Source organism: Meles meles, chromosome 5 (assembly GCF_922984935.1).
Source record: "Meles meles chromosome 5, mMelMel3.1 paternal haplotype, whole genome shotgun sequence".
NCBI lineage: Eukaryota > Metazoa > Chordata > Mammalia > Carnivora > Mustelidae > Meles > Meles meles.
Window position 1 is genome coordinate 31,117,997 of NC_060070.1, and position 23,387 is coordinate 31,141,383.

Here is a 23,387-nt window from a genome sequence, read left to right on the forward strand (position 1 = left end):
AGAAAGAACATTAAATTGAACAAAAAAATGGATCACTGAAAATTTTTTATTACACACAAAAAAACCTGGGTGATTTTAATAGTTTTATTGAGATCGAATTTATACATCATAAAATTCATTTATTTAAATAATTGCAATGTTTTATATTTACAGAGTTGTACAATCATCACATCTAATTTGAAAACATTTAAATCATTACTAAAATAAATCACATGCCCATATACAGTTATTTTTTATCCCTACCACCATCTCCAGAATTAGGCAAGCATGTTGTATCATGCATCCGTGCTTTTCTTTTTTTATTGCTTCTTATTGCTGAAGAGTGTTGTACTGTATTTTGTTTATCCAGTTGATGTGCACTTGTGTTGCTTCTGTTTCTTAGCTGTTGTGAATAATGCTAATATAGACATTTATGTACAAATCTTTATGTGGACATTTTCATTTTTCATTCTCTTAGGTAGATTTCAAAAGCCGAACTGTTGGATCCTATGCTAAATCAATGCCCAACTTTTTGAGGAATTGCCAAACTGTTTTACAAAGCAGCTGCGCTATTTTACATTCCCACCAACAGTGTATGTGGGTTCCAATTTCTTCACATATTCCAACGCTTGTTATTATCTGACTTTTTCATTATGTCCATTCTAGTGCATGAGAATCTCACTGTCATTTTGATTTGCATTTCCCTGAGAGCTAATGTCTTTTTTTGTTTCCTATGTTTATTGGTCATTTGTGCATCTTCTTTACAGAAATGTCTATTCAGGTCTTTTGCCAATTTTTAATTGGGTTATCTACCTTTTTACTATTGAGTTGGAAGAATTCTTTAACTATTCTGGATATAAGTCCACTGTTGGATATATGACTTGCATGTATATTCTCCCATTCTGTGTTTTTTTATTATTATTTTCTTGAGGATAGCTTTTGAAACACAAAATGTTTTAGTTTTGATTAAGTCCAATGTATCATTTTTTTCTTTTATCACTTGTATTTTGCTATCACATCTAAGAAATCGTGAAGATTTTCCCCTAAAATTTCTTCGGAAAGTTTTATAGGATTAGCTGTTACATTTATGTCTATAATCTATTTTTATTTTATTTTATTTTTTAAGAGAAAGAGAGAGAGAGAGAGAGAGCACAAGTTGAGGGGCTGGTAAAGGGAGAGGGAGAAAGAGAATCTTGAGCAAGCTTCACACCTAGCAGGGAGCCTAACACCGGGCTCGATCTCACAACCCTGAGATCATGCATGATCTGAGCCAAAATTAAGAGTTGGAAGCTTATTGACTGAGCCACCCAGGAGCTCCTAAATTATTTCTTGTGTATGGTGTGGGGTAGTAGTTCAAGGGGACTCTTTCCCATTGAATTTTGATCAAGAAAGCTGAGTGATTTTAGAAAAGCATTTAGCATCCTGTTTGTCAAGTCCCTGACCTATAATCAAAAAGCAGATTATTAGGAAAAAAACAGGGTGACATTAAAACAACAAAAACAGAGAATGAGATAAAGTGTGTAAAATAAGGAATGAAATCAAGAAAATAAATAACAGAAATAGTAGCATACACAGTGGAATGCAGAAAAATTATTGGATGGCTAACCTCTTTCAGTATATATATATTATATATATGGAAAAAATTTTAAGGTAGACTTTGACAGATATGGAAGATAGGAATAAAAACACAATGTAAGAATTTTAGGTGTTTTTCAACAAGAAATCAGAATAATTAGAAGAATGCCTAAAGATACAGTTGAAGAAAGAATCCCTAAGTAAAGAAAAGATGTCAGTATACAGATAAGAAATGCTTAGATCTTTCCTAGGAAAAAATCCGAAAGAAGTTTGCAGATAGACTTATTATGGAATGAAATGTATTAAAGAAAATTTCCTATATAAACATCATATAAAAAATGCTTTCCAAGAAAAAGGCAATTAGACTTAAAGATGATCAAGACTGGTCCCTCCAAAGTATGCTGCTTTGGCATAAAGATTATTTTGAGTCAAAAATAATGAAAAGACCCACTGGATTTAGGAAAAGCTGTTTATCTTCCCCACAACTGCCTAAATGAATTTAGGTAAAGGACCTGCTCCAGGAAGAGAGTGGTCACCATAGATAACTACACTACGGTAAGAACCAGGTATGCTAGACAGGAAGGAAACTAGACCAAAGCCCACTTGATCTTTGTCCTATTTTTTTCTGAGGCCCAGAAAACATTTGTTTACTAAACATTTACTCTTTTTTTCCTTTTTCCTGAGGATTGCATTCCTTTTCTTTGAAGACTTGGATCCTTACTGCCTTCTCCTTAGTTCAGAATGATATACATACCTTATTTTGGCTGACTGTATTTGGAATTTCCTATCTATGTGGGGTCTCAGTACATATGCTATTAAATTTAATTTTCTCCTGTTAATCTGCCTCATGTTAATTTGATTCCTAGTTCAACTAGAAGGACCTTAAAAGGGACAGGGACTTTTGCTCCCCAAAAGACTGCTTCAGTTTCCTCTACTAAAGAACAAATGTCAGTAGAAAGCAGAAATATTTTAAGTTTCACGTAAACAAAAAAAATTTTTTTGAAACGGAAGACTTTAAAACCTGGGCAAGTTGTTTTTCATTTGCAAGCAACTGAAAAAATATCTTGGAAACACAAAAGTTCAGAAAATATATCATCTATTCACCCTATTTAAGAAAATTTACTTAAAGATTAAACTTCAGCAGCAAAATAATGAATCAAAATAAAGATCTCAAAATGGTGTATCACTGTCTGAGAACGTGTGACTGATCCTCCTATACTCATTTAGAGAAATATAAATTCCAGAGAAATATAAATTTCATTCAGGCAAATTAGGTTCTGCTAGAGGAAGGAGGTAGAGGTGGGAGAGCTTGAACCCATGATGCTTCATTCAGCTCTGTTTCTTCAGGTCCTTTTCCAATGAAATGTGTTGTTTCTTGAATTATAATCTATATTCCATAAGTTAGGAGGTCTCAGGTGGTCAATTTATTGCTGATTTTTCTCCTATGCGGGTGGTAATTACTGAGAACTGTTGTTTCTTTACCCAGAACAAGTGACCAGAGTTTTTTCTGCAGACCTATCCCTTAGAGGGTTATTTGCTAATGGGGAAAGTATACGGGAGAATAGGCTGAGTTCCCTTTGGATAAATCTTTTGGAGTCAGGGCCATTTAATAGTGTAAGTAGCACCTGGGTCTAAGCTCTGAGGTTGACTGAAGTTCCACTTAGATTTAATACCATGTGAGCACAATGCACTGCTAGGTTTCTAAGTAGTCTAATGATCTCTAAGATTTCTGTTCTGATTCCTTCTAAATCTTACAGCAAAATCTTCACTTGAAAGTTCATTCCCATGTCAGATTCTGAAAGCAGTCTTCACTGAAAACTGTTAGGAGAAGTCTTAAATCAATTTAATACAACACACTTATTTTTATACTTATTCTAAGTTAGGCACTGTGCAACTCACTGATGACAAGATAAATAACCACAAAGATAAATAAACCACAGGCATCTTTCCTGAAGTGGTTGTAGTCTAGCACAGAGGTCTCTTAAATGCTAATATGCATAAGAATTGCCAGGGAGGCTGTTAAAAATGTAGGATCTGGCCCCAGTCCCAGAGGTTCTGTTTCATTGATTCTTTTAGGTGATCTCCAGTGAGTGATCTCTCTTTGGAAACATTTGTCTAGGGGCCAAGCATAGATGGCTATTTCAATATAACATCAAAGTGCTGCATTTGAATAATGGTGAATCACAGACTTTGGCACTAGAAGATACGGATTTGAATCCAGCACTACTATTCACTACTTGTGTGGCACTGGATAAGTTATTTAATCATTTTATGTCTCTACAAAATCATACCTCCTATGGTTGTTATGATGTCTAAAATAAATGAGGTAATTTAAATCTAAAGAAATAAACTAATGTTTACTGCTTACTAATTTTCTTTTACTGTGAAGGTGCTGCAACAAAATGCCTCATTATAAAGAGGACTTGGATCTATGAAAAACGCACCGCAAATAACATTTTCAATGGAGAAAAACTGAGAGCTTTTCCACTAAGGTCAGGAACATGGCAGGGATGTCCATTATCACCACTGCTAGTCAACATAGTACTAGAAGTCCTAGCCTCAGCAATCAGACAACAAAAAGAAATTAAAGGCATCCAAATTGGCAAAGAAGAAGTCAAACTCTCACTCTTTGCAGATGATATGATACTATATGTGGATAACCCAAAAGACTCCATGCCAAATCTGCTAGAACTTGTACAGGAATTCAGTAAAGTGTCAGGATATAAAATCAATGCATAGAAATCAGTTGCATTTCTATCCACCAACAAGATAGAAGAAAGAGAAATTAAGGAGTCAATCCCATTTACAATTGCACCCAAAACCGTAAGATACCTAGGAATAAACGTAACCAAAGAGGCAAAGAATCTATACCCAGAAAACTATAAAGTACTCATGAAAGAAACTGAGGAAGACTCAAAGAAATGGAAAAATGTTCCATGCTCATGGATTGGAAGAACAAATATTGTGAAACCAATCTACACATTTAATGCAATCCCTATCAAAATCCCATCCTTTTTTTTTTTTTTTCAAAGAAATGGAACGAATAATCCTAAAATTTATATGGAATCAGAAAAGACCTTGAATAGCCAAAGGAATATTGAAAAAGAAAGCCAAAGTTGGTGGCATCACAATTCCGGACTTCAAGCTCTATTACAAAGCTGTCATCATCAAGACAGTATGGTACTGGCACAAAACAGACACATAGATTAATGGAACAGAATAGAGAGCCCAGAAATTGACCTTCGACTTTATGGTCAACTAATCTTCAACAAAGCAGGAAAGAATGTCCAATGGAAAAAAGACAGCCTCTTCAACAAATGGTGTTGGGAAAATTGGACAGCCACATGCATAAAAATGAAATTAGACCATTCCCTTACACCAGACAAGAAAATAGACTGAAAATGGATGAAGGACCTTAATGTGAGAAAGGAATCCATCAAAATCCTTGAGGAGAACACAGGCAGCAACCTCTTGGACCTCAGCCACAGCAACTTCTTCCTAGGAACATCACCAAAGGCAAGGGAAGCAAGGGAAAAAATGAACTCTTGGGACTTCATCAAGATCAAAAGCTTTTGCACAGCAAAGGAAACAGTTAACAACACAAAAGACAACTGACAGAATGGGAGAAGATATTTGCAAATGACATATCAGATAAAGGGCTAGTATCTAAAATCTATAAAGAGCTTAGCAAACTCAACACCCAAAGAACAAATAATCCAATCAAGAAATGGGCAGAGGGGCGCCTGGGTGGCTCAGCTGGTTAGGCAACTGCCTTCAGCTCAGGTCATGATCCCAGAGTCCTGGGATCGAGTCCCACTTCGGGCTCCCTGCTCCACAAGGAGTCTGCTTCTCCCTCTGACCTTCTCCTCTCTCATGCTCTCTCTCAAATAAATAAATAAAATCTTAAAAAAAAAAAAAGTTAAAAAAAAAAAAAGAAATGGGCAGAGGACATGAACAGACATTTCTGCAAAGAAGACATCCAGATGGCCAACAGACACATGAAAAAATGCTCCACATCACTTGGCATCAGGGAAATACAAATCAAAACCACAATGAGATATCACCTCACACCAGTCAGAATGGCTAAAATTAACAAGTCAGGAAATGACAGATGCTGGCGAGGATGCGGGGAAAGGGGAACCCTCCTACACTGTTGGTGGGAATGCAAGCTGGTGCAACCACTCTGGAAAACAGCACAGAGGTTCCTCAAAAAGTTGAAAATAGAGCTACCCTATGACCCAGCAATTGTACTACTGGGTATTTACCCTAAAGATACAAACGTAGTGTTCCAAAGGGGCACGTGTCCCCAGATGTTTATAGCAGCAATGTCGACAATAGCCAAACTATGGAAAGAACCTAGATGTCCATCAACAGATGAATGGATAAAGAAGATGTGGCATATATATATATATATACATATACACACACACACACACACACACGCACACACACACACACACACACGATGGAATACTATGCAGCCATCACAAGAAATGAAATCTTGCCATTTGCGACAACGTGGATGGAACTAGAGGGTATTATGCTTAGCGAAATAAGTCAATCGGAGAAAGACAATTATCATATGATCTCCCTGATATGAGAAAGTGGAGATGCAACATGGGGGATTTGAGGGGTAGGAAGGGAGGGAGACAAACCATAAGAGACTCTTAATCTCACAAAACAAACCGAGGGTTGCTGGGGGAGGGTGTAGGGAGAGGGTGGTTGGATTATGGACATTGGGGAGGGTACCTGTACTTGTGGGGCTAATAATACATTATATGTTTATTAAAAAAATAAAAATAATAAATTTAAAAAAGATAGAAAATAAAAAATATATAGTGGTTTTTCACACATACACTATATATATATATGTATATGTATGTATGTATATATATATGTATATGTATATGTGTGTATATATATATATATATATATATATATATATATAGGACTTGGGAATCAGGATAGGCAAAAGGAGAAATGGAGAGAAGATCTAGAGCCTGTATAGATGCAGAAAGAGATGAACAGAGATATCTGCTGAAGAAGCTTGCTTGAAGTTTGCTCTATTGCATGTAAGATAAGTTACTCACTAAACATTCTTAACATTTATAGTACTAGCCAGTGTTTTTGAAGTTGGACTTATGTTTGCAGAATATGCCAGAAAAAGGGCTGAGTCTGTTCTAAAAGTGTGCTAGGTGCAAGGAAAGATGCTAATCAGAGAGTATAGTCACACTTTTATTACATGAGTAAATGGCTAATAGGCTGGCATGTAATAAACCTCCAATAAATAGTAGCTGTTATCAGTGCCCTGCTCTTCCTTGCTCCATCCTTACCCCTGATGTCTTCTTCCCACTCTATCCTTAAGTAGTATTCCACCTAAGTTTTCAAGAAACCCTCTTACACTCTTATTCTTGTCCCAGAACACTCTCCCTTTGCAACTCCTGACAGTAAACCCTAAGAATAGCACTTCCTCCATCAGCTTCTCTTATAGGGATACATTCATTCAATTGGTCACTCATTTAACAAGTACTCAGTGAGCAAATACCTCATGCTGGGCACTGTGCCAGGAACAAGAAAAGGACAATGGAAAAAGCACATGGTCCCTGCCCTCATGGAGCTTATAATCTAGGGGAGGGGCAAACACAAACAAATACACAAGGAAGTATCTAATTACAAAACAATAAGTGCTAAAAAGAAGTTCAGTGCTCTATGTGTATACAAGTACCTATTCCAGTATGGACAATAAGAAAGGCTCCCTTAAGAAAAAAATTTTTATTATATTTGTTGAGCACCTATTCAGGTAGCAGTATCCCTGCTATATATGACAAAATAAATAAGCACACATGTTAAATAAGACATGAAAGAGAATTAACATATGTAGTACAGTATGATATCTGATATGTAAAAGATACGCACAAGGGTATTTGAATAAGTGCTAGGAATCAGGGAAAATGTCCTAAAAGAATAATAATAAATAAAATAAATGGTAACTATTATTCCTATGATGCCATGTGCTCTAAAAAGGGGCAGGTAGTGAGTTAAGTAGTGACCCTCCCCACCAAAGAGCCATGTCCACATCCTAATCCCCAGAACCTGTGAACATTGCCTTATATGATACGAGTGCATATCACCTTATATACAAAAGCTGTGATTAAGATTTCTAGAGGTAGAGTTTTTCCTCAATTATCTGGGTAGGCCCTAAATGAAAATACATACATTCTTATAAAAATAAAGCAGAGTTTTAAGATGTAAAGGGAGGGGGCAATGTGATCACAGAGTAGAGCCATAAACCAAGGAACTCCTGGAGCCAGAAGTGGAAGAGGCAAGCAAGGGATTCCTCCTTACAGCCATGGGTGGGAGCACAGCTTTGCTGACACCTTGATTTTGGGCACTGGACTACAGAACTGTGAGAGAGTACATTTATTTATGTATTCATTTTTCAGTCACCCAGTTTGGGATAATTTCTATTAGCAGCCACAGGAAACTAATATAAAACTACACCAATTTGTGGATGTAGGGAATTGCTTTCTGGAGTTAAAGGAAACTTTGATGGGAGGAGATCTCAGTTGCTATTACCACTGTAAAATAAAAAAAAACATAAACAATTAAAAAAATACAAACAACAACAGTAAAAAGGATACCAGACATGAAACAGCATAATTTTTTTCTGGAACTCTAAACTGTAGCTGTGCAGAGAGGTAAGAGATGAAATCAGAGTATAGCTAAGTTCAGTTAGGTCTTTAAATGGCACAATTAAGGAGGCAAAACATTTCTAGGCCCTTGGTACTCAAAGAGTGGTTCTTAGAGCAGCAGCTGGAGTTGTAACATTATTATAGAAGTTTTTAGAAATGCAGAACTGGGGCCACATTCCAAACCAAATGCTAATAGAATTTGAATTTTTTTTTGAAATATTTTATTTATTTATTTGACAGAGAGAGATCACAAGTAGGCAGAGAGGCGGGCAGAGAGAGAGGAGGAAGCAGGCTCCCTGCCAAGCAGAGAGCCTGATGCGGGACTTGATCCCAGGACCCTGAGATCATGACCTGAGCCAAAGGCAAACCCACTGAGCCACCTAGGTGCCCTAGAATCTGAATTTTAACAAGATTTCCAGGTCAATCGAATGCACTCTAACATTTAAGAAGCTTGCCTGTAGGGCAATGCTACTGGGAGATTTTCAAAGATTTAAAGCAAATAACTGAGACAAGGTAACATTTGCATTTTAGGTTAGCCACCTGGTGATACTATGAAGAACACATTTAACTGGGATAAAACCCAAGGCAGAAACAAGTGACTGCAACAGTACTGGTAAGAGATTATGAAGTTTTAAATGAAGATGGTAACAGAGACAAAAAAAAAAAAAAAAAAAAAAAAGACAATTTTAAGAAATATTTAGACCCTAGTCTGATATGTAGTAAATCTATCCATACCTAGGTTCTATGATATGTCCCACTTCTCTGTGCTTCTAACAGGACCTTAGAATGGGATTATTCCTGTCATAGTTTCTGTTGAAGCACCAAACAGATGACAGGATGCTCACCCGAGGGTGAGCCATTCTTCTCCCTTCTATACACAGGTTGACAAAAGAAATGCATTCTAGATATTTTACATGATTCATTGAGGCTTCAACCAGATCAAGGATATTAAACAACAACAACAACAACAACAACAGAGAAAGTAAAGGAATAGCTTCTTTAGAGAGCTGTCACTCTGTAGTGAGCACTGCCCCCCCCCCCCCAAAATCCACAGGTCCCAAATGGAGGTATGTATGTTAAGGCTCCATACCAACTGTAGTTTCAATCCCCCCCAGGAATGTAAACTTGAACCAGTCAATGTGGAATTTCCCTGACAGCACGAGAAAATCTACTGATAGATCCCTCCATGCCCCTTTGGAGGGTAACTTTGCCTAAAACAATGCATTCCTTGCCAATAATTTTCTTTACTCGTTCCCTCTCTGCCTTTAAAAACCTTTCTTTTCTACACCTGGAGGGAGCTCTTTTCTGTTTGCTAGATGGGATGCTTCTTGATCCATGAGTCATTAAAAAAAAAATCTGATCTTTTAAGTCACTCAGTTGAATGTTTAACAGTACCAGTCCTCTGAGGGGAAGAGGCATAGGTGTGTAGGACCTTCTAACTTCAAACCTAGCGAGGAGTACTGCCAGGCGACTATGGGAGAGCTCTGAAATGTATTTTCTGCAGCTGGAAATGTAAACAACTAGTGTTGTACTGCAGCCCCCAAAATCTCCAGTGGACTGTATGTAGACCGAGGTGTGACTGACTCTACTACCTCCATTCCAGAAAATGTAGAGGCTGAGGATGACTGGCTGCTTGGCACAGGAGAGTGCTTTTGGTTTAGGACCAGCCTTTATTCCTAAAACGTATCAGGGCAAGGAAAGTAAGCCATGGGAAAAAGAGCTAGCATGGTTCATCTTGGGTTCTGTCCAAAAAAGCCATCTGGAAGAGTAAGAGTTGCTCTCAAAAAGGAACTGTAGATGCACTTCAGGCTTTTCAGGACCTGAACCAGGAAAGAGGCATCAGCTAATGAACTGCCAGAGTTGGAAAGGTCTAGCTGGGAATCTTCAAGGAGTTCTCAAAGGTGTCTACTAAGAGAAAATATTTGTTTTAATCATTTACCAGGACCTGTGAGAGGTCCCTGCCTTTAGACACAGAGAAGGAAACAACTAGGATTTTCAGTGAAGTAAGAAATGTCCTGTATCTCTGACTTGTTGTCATCCTCCCACCTCCTAAGGGCTGGATGTGGCCTTGGAAATGATAGCAATATGATGTCACGCAATTGAAGAAGAGAGAAGGCCCACTCCACTTCTTCAGTTCAGCTCTAATTAGGCTTAAGCTATCGCAAGAGAGAAGAATTAATACTAAATCCAATTATGAATTTTCATTATTACACAATAACAAATAGTATTTATTTAAGTATTAAATACTTAAGTTACTGAATTGTAATAGTGTCTGTAACTTAAAATGACAATGGAAAGTTATATTTAAAAGTCAATGAACAACAACAATAAAGCCACAGATCCCACCACAGTTTTCATCCAGGAATAGGTACTCTACCCCAATAAAATTTAAAGGAACGGTGAGAGAAGAAAACATTTCATTTTAGCTCTGTCAAAAGCTATGCTTTCAATATCAAAATTTTAGTAAATATTACTTTAACTTAAAATACTGTTCTTTAAGCTTATAATTCCTGGCAAGTTGAGTTGGTTCATTTAGGTTAAAAGACAGCTAAACAGAAAAAGAATTCTGGGACTGATGTCAGCTGTGGGCAGTAGTAACTACTATTCGTGTCTGTGGGAAGTGGTCTTAACATACAGGCTTGCTATTGCTAGGATATAGTCATCTACTTCTAGCATCTCAAGCTATAAGAAGATATTATACTATTTCTGCTTTTATAAAAGGAAACACTATAATTAGTGCTACACATACAATGAAAAAGTGTTGCTTAATCTTGTTTTTCTTATATATGTATTTATAATTTCTTGCTGTGTCTTTGTGAAAGCTTAAAAGGAAAAATTCTCCCACGGAGCACATATGTCAGCATTTGTTTTTTAAAAATCCACTTTAGCGGTTGTTAAGTAACTAGGTCTGTTCAGAGTTTTGTAAATCTGAGACTCTGTGTTCGGGGTAGGTCAATTTTTCTCTTTGTTTATTTGTTGAACCCAGACTTAAAAATTTTAAATGTGGTATTCATGAAATCAACATCACATATTTAAGGAAGAAATTATTTGTAAGCAATCTTGCATATATATCTTAAATACTAATATACAAAAATTAATTATCTGTCCCTATTTTTCTTTCTTCTTCATAATAGCAAAATAAGCACCAATTGACCAAGAGCTGTTACCAAAATAAGTCCCTTCTTCTAGTTTAGAAAACATGATAAGCCTAGACAATAACCCATTTAATAAAGAAGAGAACAAGGTAAGCCTTGACTAGTTTGTCGTCAGTTCCCTTAAGTCCTCTTTTATGAAATTCCACATCTTGTCAAAAGATGGCGCTCCTGTAACCAGCAAAGAAACTGAAAAGTCCTGGAGAAGATGAAAACACTTTTTCAGATACTGAGAAACTATCCATTACTACTCGAAAGAGCCTTTGATAGCAAGAAATTTCAGCTTTAGAGGGTGTGCTGAATCGCGGTTAGACATTCCCTTCCAGACAGATTGTCAGCCTCCTAAGTCTCAATTTCCTTTCCTGTGTAATCTACATAACAAAAGTGAGAATAATAAACACTTTTGGAGTTCCAGGAAGAAATGCTTAGCACAACGCCTGGCAAATAGCAGGTACCTGAGCAGTGACAGATAGCTATCATTTATTAAAAAGCCAACACAGTGTTTGTCTTGTTTGCTACTGAGTCTGCTGACTCAAGGTAGGTGCTCAGTATGTGTATCAACTGAATGTGTTAGAGCTGGTTATTTGACCAGCAAAATGTGTTCATTCAATAATAGCAGAGGAGGGGCGCCTGGGTGGCTCAGTGGGTTAAAGCCTCTGCCTTCAGCTCAGGTCATGATCCCAGGGTTCTGGGATGGAGCCCTGCATGGGGCTCTCTGCTCAGCAGGGAGCCTGCTTCCTCCTCTCTCTCTGCCTGTTTCTCTGTGATCTCCGTCTGTCAAATAAATAAATAAAATCTTTAAAAAAAAAAAAAAAAAGAAATGAGGGTGGTTTTGTGTGGGGACTGTGCCTCTAACTTTGTAATTGGCCTAAACTTCTCATAGGGCATTTTCAGGTTTATTAGAGTAACAAGGCCACAGCAAGTTAACTTGACCATCACTTTGGAAGTACCAAGCTGTACTACCATGGTTCAGGACGAAGGCTATCCTGACCTTACCTACTTTTAAAGTGAACACAGTCTCTCTTTGAAATTTAAAAGTCAGTAACACGTCTAATGTATATTATAATAAACACCTTCTACATACTTTTATGGGATTTTCTCATAAGAAAAGACTTTTAAAACAGAGGGTGGAGAATATCTCTTTGAAGTATCAATACAATATATAAATTAAGGCCAGGGTGGCAATAACATGAAAAAAGTACTGAGTGACATACTATATGATTTTACATGTGTGAATTTCAAAACAAGATAGTAATCTATGTTGACAGAAGTCAGAACAGTGGCTACTTTGGGGGGCTGGGATGGGATACGGGGGCTTAAATGCTGACAGGGACGGTTAAAAGGGAGAATTACGACGTGCTGGAAATACTCTATAACTTTGTTTGGATAGCAGTCACATGACGTAGCATATGGCACTGTACACTTAAGATATGTAAACTTTAATATACCTCAATTAAAAAAAAAAGCTATACCTTAATTAAAAATTTAAGTTCTCCATCACATAATAAAGGAAACACTGAGTATTAAAGGAAAAGCACATTTAATAGACAAACATTTGGTGTCTACTATGTATCAAGCTAGTACTTAAGGATACAACATATAGCAAAAAACAGAAAACCTGTTTATAGACTATCAAGTCAGTATTTTCAAGCTCCCACTAGCAACAGTCTGGACTTCTAAAATTCAGCATGCCTCTATTCTCTAGAATCCATCTTACAAATATACCATTCATGATTTTGCATATGAAAAGTTTTATAAATTATACCTATTCTTATATGCCCAGCTCCATACTTGCTTTTTTTGCAAACGTGTTTAATCTCCTGTAGCCAACGATGCCCTATCTTTGCTTTGCATTCCTTTTGTACTCATAAAGTATCACACAACTCAGCACTTAATAGTTCTTTAAGTCTTGTGTTAAATTTGTCTCCTTTTCAAACTATAAGTTTCTCTAAGTTCCCTGAGAATAGAGATTATATCATACTTTCCTTTGGCGAGTTCATAATGCTTAGCAAAGTGTGGGTTATGTGATATATGCTTAATTACTTGTGGGTAGAATGAATGGAAACTCCATTCTGACCATATTAAAAATCCTTAAGAATAGTTTAAACTTCAGGAAATTTTAATTCTTAAAATAATTCATATCCATCATTACATATTGCCATTTTTTACTTGCTCAATTATTATGTGCACAAAAGTGATAAAAGTTAGTCTTGATATTCTATTCTGCTTCCCATGGCTCAGTCCTGATAAGTGAAGGGAGGCTATCTTTAGCTGTTTAATACCAATATGTTTGCTTTAATTGAGAAGGAAAAGGATTGTGGGTGAAACATTTGTCTTCAAATATGTCTTTATCTCTCATGGCAACAGAACTCCTGAATTTTAACTGCAATATATAATATAGTTGCCTAAAATAAAAACTACTTCTCCCAGCTGCCCTTGAAATTAAGTGTGGCCATGTGACTAAGTGAGGGTGTACTTTCAGCTCATGTTCCCAAAATAGGTCCCTCTGTTCCTCCTCTTTTTTAGACCGCTACTTGGAATATAGACTTGGTTGCAAGTCATCTCATATTATTAGATGAGAACACTACACTAGAAATTGTAGAATAACAAGAAGATGCCTGGATCTCTGGATGACTAAATCCTGAATACAACTACACTGTTCCAAGACTGCTCTTGGGGGAGGGTGACTGAAAAGACATCACTGCTGGTTGACGTGTGAGCTGACCCCAGGCAATCAAAGGCACCTCTGCCTACCCCTTATCTTTGGAATGTGAGTTCCACTTGCCTTCCTGCTCCCAGCAGCTGCCCCAAGGACATAGCCTTGAGATAATGATGTGGTGCTGAAACTATTTAGATAGTATAGGTACTTGACTGAACCTGGCTAAGGCCTCTATATAGACTTTTAAGATTGGACAGGTGTATCTAGGGATCCGCTTGTCTTGTTGTACCCTAAAACAAGCTTGCATAAATAAGTTCCCTTTGGTTATTAAATCTGCCACTTACCAATCTAGAGTGGGTTCTTTCTTTGGTCTCTCCCTGTCCTCCAAATACAGGAACCAGTTTCAGATTATACCTGGGACACTCCCAAGGAACTTGCAAACCAATTACTCACCTATCATGTTTCGAGAGAGAAAACTCTATTGCTACTGTTGCTCTGGGTCTCATATACAGTCTAAATAATTCCTTAACTTCTCTGTTGGGAGAAATCACAGAATACCAACAGTTGGCAAGGAAAGTTTCTTCCATTCCCACACAGTGCTTTAAGTAATAAATATGTTAGCGCCTCAAACTTCGGGTGGGTGATTTGCTTGCATACGAAAAGCAAACCTAGGGATGCATGGGTGGCTTAGTTGGTTGATCGCCTACATTTGGCTCAGAGTCCCAGGGTCCTGGGATCAATTCCTACATCACATTCCCTGCTCAATGGGGAGTCTGCTTCTCCCTCTGTGCTTTCCTGCTCTCTCTCTTCCAAACAAATAAATAAAATCTTAGAAAGAAAGAAAGGGAGGGAGGAAGAAAGATAGGCAAACCTAGCTCCTAATATGAAAAGGCTAGCTAAAAATTAACCATTTTGAAGCCAACTACCCCTAATCTTCCCCCCCCATCCCATTTATATAAACAAACCTATAGTCATATACACACTCACAACTGTCACTGATTCTCACCTGGCATTTGGGCAACTAAGTAGATCTCAAGTCAAATTAGTCAATGAGAACTCTCTGACTTGGAGTTTTCATTTCTTAAGTTTATATTGACTGAGTAGTGTTGCTTTTTAAAACCTAAACTATGGCTGCATGTTTGAATTTTTTTTCTGTATTTTATAGTAAATTATGAAAATTCAATGTATCTTACTATCTTACAGGAAATAGTTAAGAATATTCACACACTGGGGGCGCCTGGGTGGCTCGGTGGGTTAAAGCCTCTGCCTTTCGCTCAGGTCATGATCCCAGGGTCCTGGGATCGAGCCCCGCATCGGGCTCTCTGCTTGGCGGGGAGCCTGCTTCCTCCTCTCTCTCTCTCTGCCTGCCTCTCTGCCTACTTGTGATCTCTAACTGTCAAAAAAAAAAAAAAAAAAAAAAAAAAAAAAAAAAAAAGAATATTCACACACTGAACAAGCCATAATTTCAAGGTTGCTAAAAGAAGCATACCATTCATATTGTATATTCAACTTTGACATTTTTATAGCTAGACCTTCTTCCTTCAATACCTTAAACTTTTCCTGTATTTTCAAGCATCCTCTACTTCTTTCATCTTGTCTCACAGGAAAAAGTCCCTCTCCCAAGGTTAAGAACAACTTCACATATGGTCTTGAGTGTATCCTTGTCTGTCTTCACTTCACCTCACTGTTACCTTTACTCAACTCATCTCTTACAGGTTTTTTTCCTCCTATCAGTATCTTGGACGTTTGCTTGTTTTTCTATCTTAAAAACACACACAGACAAAAGTCTTTCTCTGGACCCTAATATTTCCTCCACTGCTCTGCTTTTTTCATGCATTTGTTAGACAAAATGATTCTCATCCCTGTCTCCATTATCTCATTTATTCTCTTAGTTTGCCATCTGATTTCCATCCCTGTCAAGTTACTAAAACTGTTTCCAATCCATCATTTATATAAATCTCTGAAGACATTAACTCAGTCTCCATTCTCCTTGACTCTGAGCAGGAATTAACCTTGATGACTTTTTAAAAAAGTGATTTTAAATATCTTTGCTAATCTCTTTCCTCTTTGGCTACTCTTTTTCTTTTGTTAGCTCCCTTCCTCCTCTCAGACCTAAGGGTAGTCCTCTGAATTGTTTTGACACTTTTCCTAATGATATTTTTTTCTGAATTTCCTCTACTACCCCTTTACATATTTTATCCTTGTAGTATTTACTACAGCTTTCACTTTTAAAAAAATTCCCTATTTTACCATTTATCCTATTGGATTTCCCATTTACTTCCATAAAAACCTGTTCCTTGAACTCTTCCTTCTTTCATCTACACTGCCTTCTCTCTAGACATGCTGCACAGCCCCTTTTGGGAATGTCTGTTTGCTTCTAAGATTGATATACCTTTTCCAGAATTACATGTTTTCCGCCTTATTTCTCTGGACTATTTCCCAGAGTTTCTGGCCTTATTTTGCTGGAGTTAAAGATCACATGGGAGGAAAATCTTCTGCAGTTCCACATTTGATGGGTCTAAAAATCTTTATGATGCTTTTACAGTTAATTGCTAATTTGAATAAATATAGATGTCTAGAGTTAATGATATCTACCATTAAGACTTTGAAAATATTCTGTCATTGTCTTCTAGGATCCAATGCTGTTACGTCTAATTTTTTTTTTTTTTTTTTGAAGAGGAGAGAGAGGGTTGGGAGGCAGAGGGAAAGGGAGAATCTCAAGCAGGCTCCATATCCACAGAGGAGCCCATTGGGGGTTTGACCACGTGATCCTGAGATCATGACCCCAGTCAAAATCAAGAGTTGGACGGTTAACTAACTGAGCTGCCCAGGTGCCCCAATAGGTTTGATTTTAATTCCTTTGTTGATAACATGTCTTTTATGTTTATAAACTTTAGGGATTTTATTATATTATTACTGACTAGTATTCCTAGTTTTTATTCTTTTTTTCAAAGATTTTATTTATTTGAGAGAGAGAAAGAATGAGAGAGAGAGCAAGCGAGCATGAGAAGGGGGAGGGTCAGAGGAAGAAGCAGACTCCCTACGGCGCAGAGAGCCTGATGCAGGACTCCAAGATTATGACCTGAGCTAAAGGCAGTCGCTTAACCAACTGAGCCACCCAGGTGCCCCCCTAGATTTTATTCCTGGTATTACATGATAATATCTCCAAGTGTGAATCTTTTTTCTTCTATGTTCTGATACCCTATTTTTTTCTACTCAATCTGAAAACTTATTTCTCTCTACATTCTAAAAATACTCTTATAATTAAATTTTTTTTCTCACTTTTTTTTCTAAATCTCTTTCTAATAGTTGAATGCTAGTCCATTGGATTGGTTCTCCGTGACTCTTCATCTTTTCTCATATTTTCTTTTTTTTTTAAGATTTTATTTATTTATTTGTCAGAGAGAGAGAGAGTGAGCACAGACAGACAGAGTGGCAGGCAGAGAGAGAGAGAGAGAAGCAGGCTCCCTGCTGAGCACGGAGCCCGATGTGGGACTCGATCTCAGGACGCTGGGATCATGACCTGAGCCGAAGGCAGCCACTTAACCAACTGAGCCACCCAGGCATCCCTTTTCTCATATTTTCTGTTTATGTCTTTGTATGCTATGTTCTAGATTTCTTTGATTTTATCTCTGGTATTTCCCTTGAATTTCTCATTTAAGTAATCATATTTTCAGTGTCTCTGAACTATATCATTTTATGGTTGCTCCTTTTTCAGAGTACCTTGTTTATAGCTTATAGATAAAATATATTCTGAATACTTAAGTTTATAAATTGGAGTGTTTTTTAAAAATGTTCCTTTTTATTTTGTGACATATATCTGTTTCCTTTAGAGTTTGTTTTCTGTTTTCCTTTCTTTCTCTTTCATAACGGTGACTTCCTGATTTGCCTGTTTATTCTTTATTGTACGTTTCTATACACACACATACAATATAACACAAATATTTATCTAAATATATATTATATGTTATATAAGATTTACTTATATTTGTTACTTAATAGATAAATATACATATAAAATGCATATAAATATTCAACAAAATATATAAAATATATATTTAATATGTTTAAAGTATTTAAGTACATTAAATTAAAAAATTAAAAAATTAAATATATATATGTATATATAAACTGGTAATTTGTTTGTTTGTTTGTTTGTTTTTAAGATTTTATTTATACAGGGGTGCCTGGGGCTCTCTCAAGTGAGAGAGCGCACAAGCAGTGGGAGATGGAGAAGCAGGGAAAGAGGAAGAAGCTGGGAGCCCAATAAGGATCTCGCTCCCAGGACCCTGGGGTCATAATCTGATCTGAAGGCAGACACTTAACCAACTGAGCCACCCGGGGGCCCTTCCTTTGCTTTTAGTAAGCAGGATGTCTTCCAGTTTTCTCTCCTATGTAGTAATTGTGAACAAGTGCCTGGGTTTGATAGGGTAGGACCAGGAATGCTAAATACCAGGTTTTACTTTAGGATGAGAAGGCAAGTAACTAGCTCTCTGGATGCTGGCCCTGAGTACCATAATGTGAATGGTATTACTCTGTGTGGTCAACATAAAAGCTTTAATTTCCTCTCTACTATTTACACAATTCATTTCAAGATTTTTGGGGTCTTTTTTGATTCTTTGTTTGGTGGCAGGTGTCTTTGTCAGCTCTTAGTATGTACAATGAAGAAGGAAATGTGTGTGGTGCCTGAGTCAAGTGTATCATATTTAGAACGCCAACCCCATTTTCAGCCCTTATTCTTACTTCTGCTCTCTGCCATGCCTCAACCAACTCTTTTATGGCTTCTTCACTGTATTTTTTGGCAATGGTTTTAGGTGTTATTCCTAGTCAAATCTCTACCATTTAGCCTTGTTTCCTATGAAACTATTAAAGTTTCATTTACTTTTCTCTTCTCCACTGCTCATTCTCCTCTCCACATAAGTACATGCACCAAACACACTGTATCTTCACTTTTTTATTTATTCCTCAGTTTTCCTACATCTAAATTTTTATTTTAGCACTTTATAGGAAAGAACATTAAATTATATGCCAAGTCTACCATCTTGAACTGTAAGCCAAGAATAACTCTTTATAGACCTTATAAGCATATATTTGCCATTTGGATAAAACTTATTGCAGAACCCCTCCTTGCTGACTATCCCCTGCTCACATGACCACCTCTACAAAATTCTTATTCAAAAGGAAATAGAATTACTTCCAGGGTAACAGGAAGAGCTCACATTTCTTTAGTTGTTTGATGACCTAACAAATTCATTTTATTAAGGAAGAGGAGAAAAATGATGACTGCATAGACAACCAACAGTGTCTGCCATCATAATTTTTTTTCCATATCATCATCATTTATCAAAAAGACTAGGGAAGCTCATTTTAGAATTGAGTTTTTTATTAATCAGCATCCCCCAGAGGTTAAGTGTCAGTTCCAGGAAAAGAAATGCACTGGGGAGATGTAATTTTAGGACCCGATATTTATTTTACGTTGGGCTATGCAAAAAGAAGGGGGAACAATGGACTGAGAATAGGTAAAACCAAAAATATCCAGAAGCCAAGGCTGTGGGACACTGGTGAGCTGAACAGACCTAGTGGACACACATACTGAGATACTGAGGGACTCATGGGCTAGACATGAGTCTGGAGCTTATCAACCATTCTGACAACTCATGAGGTGATAAGGGTGAGAGTGAAAGGCTAACATGCTAAGAATGATAGAACATAGAGATGAAAAGAACCAAAAAACATGGATGACTTTGCTGAGCCCATGAAAATATGCTGGAAACACCTTCACCTTGAGATTTTCTGTTTTTGAGGCAATTTTAAGAAAATTAAGGCACTATTATTAAATGATCTGGTTACATACACACACATATATAATTTTACATATATGGGTTCATGTTGTGTATGTATTATTTTCCAAACTATTTACTCAATTGTACTCCTTGATAAATTTCTATATCAAACAATACAGATTCATGTCATACTTTTTAATGCCTATAAAGGATTCCACTTCAGAGATGTGCTGTACAATAATCCCGTCTGTGCGAAATACTTCCAAGACTGCCCCAGTGGATGCCTGAAACCAATGCTAGTATCAAACCCTGTATATACTATGTTTTTTTCCTACACATAACATACTTATGTTTAAGTTCAGTTTATAAATTAGGTGCAGTAAGAGATAAACAACAATGACCGATAACAGAATAACTACAATAATATAATGTAATAAAAGTTATGTGAATGTGTTGTTTTTCTCTCTCTAAATATCTTATTGTAGTGTACTTACCCTTCTTCTTTTGATGTGAGAGGATAAAATGCCTAGTGATGAGATGAAGTGAAGTGAATGACACAGGCATTGTGACACAGCATTAGGCCACTATTGTCACTTTGATGATATATTAGAAGGATCATCTGCTTCCAGATTGTGGTTGACCTCAGGTGACTGAAACAACAGAAAGGGAAATCTTGGACAAGGGCAAAACCAGCATAATCAATTTAAATCGATCCCCTACTGTTTGTGGAATAATACATTTTTTTAAAAAAATATTTTATTCATTTATTTGACAGAGAGAGATCACAAGTAGGCAGAGAGGCAGGCGCCAGGTGGGGTGGGGGAAGCAGGCTCCCGCTGAGCAGAGAGCCTGATGCAGGGCTTGATCCCTGGATGCCAATATCAAAGATGCCCAGCCAAAGGCAGAGGCTTAAACCAATGAACCAAGCAGGTGCCTCTGGAATAATACATTTTTAAGTATGAGTTTTAGTTGGTTGCCCAACCACTCATTAATTTCAACCCACCCTACTTAATATTTTTTAAAGATTGTATTTATTTCTCAGAGACAGAGTGTGCACAAGCAGTGGGTAGCAGCACACAGAGGGACAAGCAGGGTCCCTGCTGAGCAAGGAGTCTGATGCAGGACTCAATCCCAGGACCCTGGTATCATGACCTGAACTGAAGATCATCAGTCCGCTTAACTGACTGAGTCACCTAGGCATCCCCACCCTACTCAATATTGACAAGAGATTTATACAATCCCATCTTCTTTTTTAAAAGTTTATTTGAGAGAGAGAGAGAGAGAGAGCATGAGAGGGGAGAAGGTCAGAGGGAGAAGATTCCCCGTGGAGCAGGGAGCCCAATGTGGGACTCGATCCTGATCCTGGGACTCCAGGATTATGAGCTGAAGACAGTCGCTTAACCAACTGAGCCACCCAGGAGCCCACAATCCCATTTTGTAACTGCTGGATCCTAATTGCCTACAGCACTAAATTCCTTAAATTAAAAACCGAGTCTTCTTACAGATTAGTTTCTGATTTTAACTTTATTGTCACTACCTTCCAGTAAGCACCTTCTATTATAGACCAACAGGTTATTCATTATCATAGAGTGCATCGGTAATCTTGTTTCCTTGTCTTTGCTCATGACACACTTTCTAGACAGTCTTCTATCTCTTCATTAGGAATCCTGTCATCAGACACTTTCTACGGACATTTTGGAAAACCCTCCAGGGATTACAAGGAGGACAAAGATAGTTCTTAGATCTCAGTGAAGTGCATTTCCCTCTAGGTCAGAACTGCTTAAAAGAAATAAGATGCAAGCCACCTATGTAATTTAAAACTTTCCAGTAGCCACATTTAAAAAAAAAAAAAAGGCAAAACTACTTTTAATATACTGACCCTATGTCAAATGTTAATATGTCAAAAGGTACTCAGAATTAAGATATTTTACTTTTTTTGTACTAAATTTCAAAATCTGGTGTATATTTTGCACGTGCTGCCTGTTTCCATTTTCCGCTACATTTCAAAGGTAAAGAGCTGCATTTGGTTAGTTCTAGGGCAGTTCTAGGCAGGGTCCATTTTCAATCTCCTCCTTCTCCCTTAACTCTTGGGAACTGTGATAAGAAAAGAATAATCTGCCACGTGAATTTCTAGCACTTATTGTTAGTACCTCTTCAGTATCATGCGGATTCCTCTCATTGCTTACCTTTCAATGCATTTGTCTTGTCTCATAAGTTAACCTCTAAATTCTTTTAAGTCTGAGACCATGGACTGATCCTCTCTGAAAGTTGGGAATAACTTTAAAAAATCCATGAGCTAATTCTTTTCATATATGGCTCCTACCTATAAAGTAAGCCTTCAGAATCTAATTAAGGTCAAATCGAGTAGTTGAGGCCCCCACATATCCTAAGGCAGACAACTTCTCTGAATACTGCTAGAAGGATCTTCTTTTCAGGACATGAAACCTGTTTCTCTCAAGTCTGCATCTCTTGAGACCAAATGAAACGAATCTAGTATCACATGACTAGTGTTTATTGGATGTTCTTGTAGCTTTCTCTCTTCTCTGAGAATCCTCCCCAGTTCAATCAGTACTTTTTTTATGTGTTACATTTTGGGGCTCTCGTCATTATCTGCTCTCCTGTGAAATAATTCCACCTTCTCTGAGTTTGTTTTTTTGTTGTTGTTGTTGTTTTGTTGTTTTGTTTTGTTTTGTTTTTTAGGTGCTCAATCTAAATTGAACACAGAACTCCAATTACGGTTTGGCTAGTGAAGAGTATTAACCGGATCACTGCTGACTGCCTTTCTATAAAACACAGTTCCATTAGGCATCAAGACACATTCCTTATGAGAAACGGAGATGGAGGAGGAGGAAGCTAGGACACATTAAGTCAGGCCGTCCTGCCCGACGTTCAGTCTGGAACTGTATACACATACCCAGACAGTTCTTGAGGTTAGTTAATTTTTCTTAATGTCTGTCTTTCCAAACGAACCAGGAGATCTTAAAGACATTTTGTTTGTGGTGACGGCCGTCCGACCAAAGGACCGGATAGCAGAGATAACTTTAAGATAACTGAGCGGAGAATTGAGAAAGCTTAAGGAAAGCGGACCCGAGACTAGAGAACCGCATATAAAGTGTCCCAAAGCCGGGAGCTCGTGGCTGGTGATGCAGATCGCAATTACCCGGTTCTTCAGACTTCATACTTACTGCTCTTCTCTCCTTTGTAGGAATTATTACTTCTTTGTCTTCATCTTAGGGAAAAGAATAGGAGAAAAGATGCAGTCAACTCCAGTAATTGCGAGGAAAATTCTCTGGCAGCGAGCTAGAAGCAGCAGGCCTAACCCCGCAGGGACACCTACCTGACCGCGGAGCCCCAGGAACGCGCGCGTCCGCGCCCGTGCTCGTTTGGGGACGCGCCCTCGGCGCCAGCCCGGCCCCCTTCGCAGCTCAGCTCCGCGGGCGGGAGGCGAGCCGGAGGCGGGCGGCGGCGCGCGCGGACGGGGTGGGGCCCGGGGGGAGCCGACGTGCCGACGTTGGCGCCGCTGCGGTCGGGTGACGTGTAGGCCCGC

General features: G+C 37.8%; 1 long non-coding RNA gene across 2 annotated transcripts; it reads right to left on the reverse strand.

Annotated features, from left to right (window-relative positions):
- Positions 1-145: 145 nt before the first annotated feature.
- Positions 146-23,149, reverse strand: LOC123941325. Of its 2 annotated transcripts, none has more exons than XR_006818259.1 (3): positions 23,026-23,149; positions 20,335-20,490; positions 146-382 (listed from the first exon to the last, which is right to left on the reverse strand). It is a non-coding gene; the product is annotated as an uncharacterized LOC123941325 (long non-coding RNA). The 2 variants fall into 2 exon arrangements; XR_006818260.1 differs by lacking the exon at positions 146-382 and adding an exon at positions 6,514-8,132.
- Between the last annotated feature and the right edge of the window lie 238 nt (positions 23,150-23,387).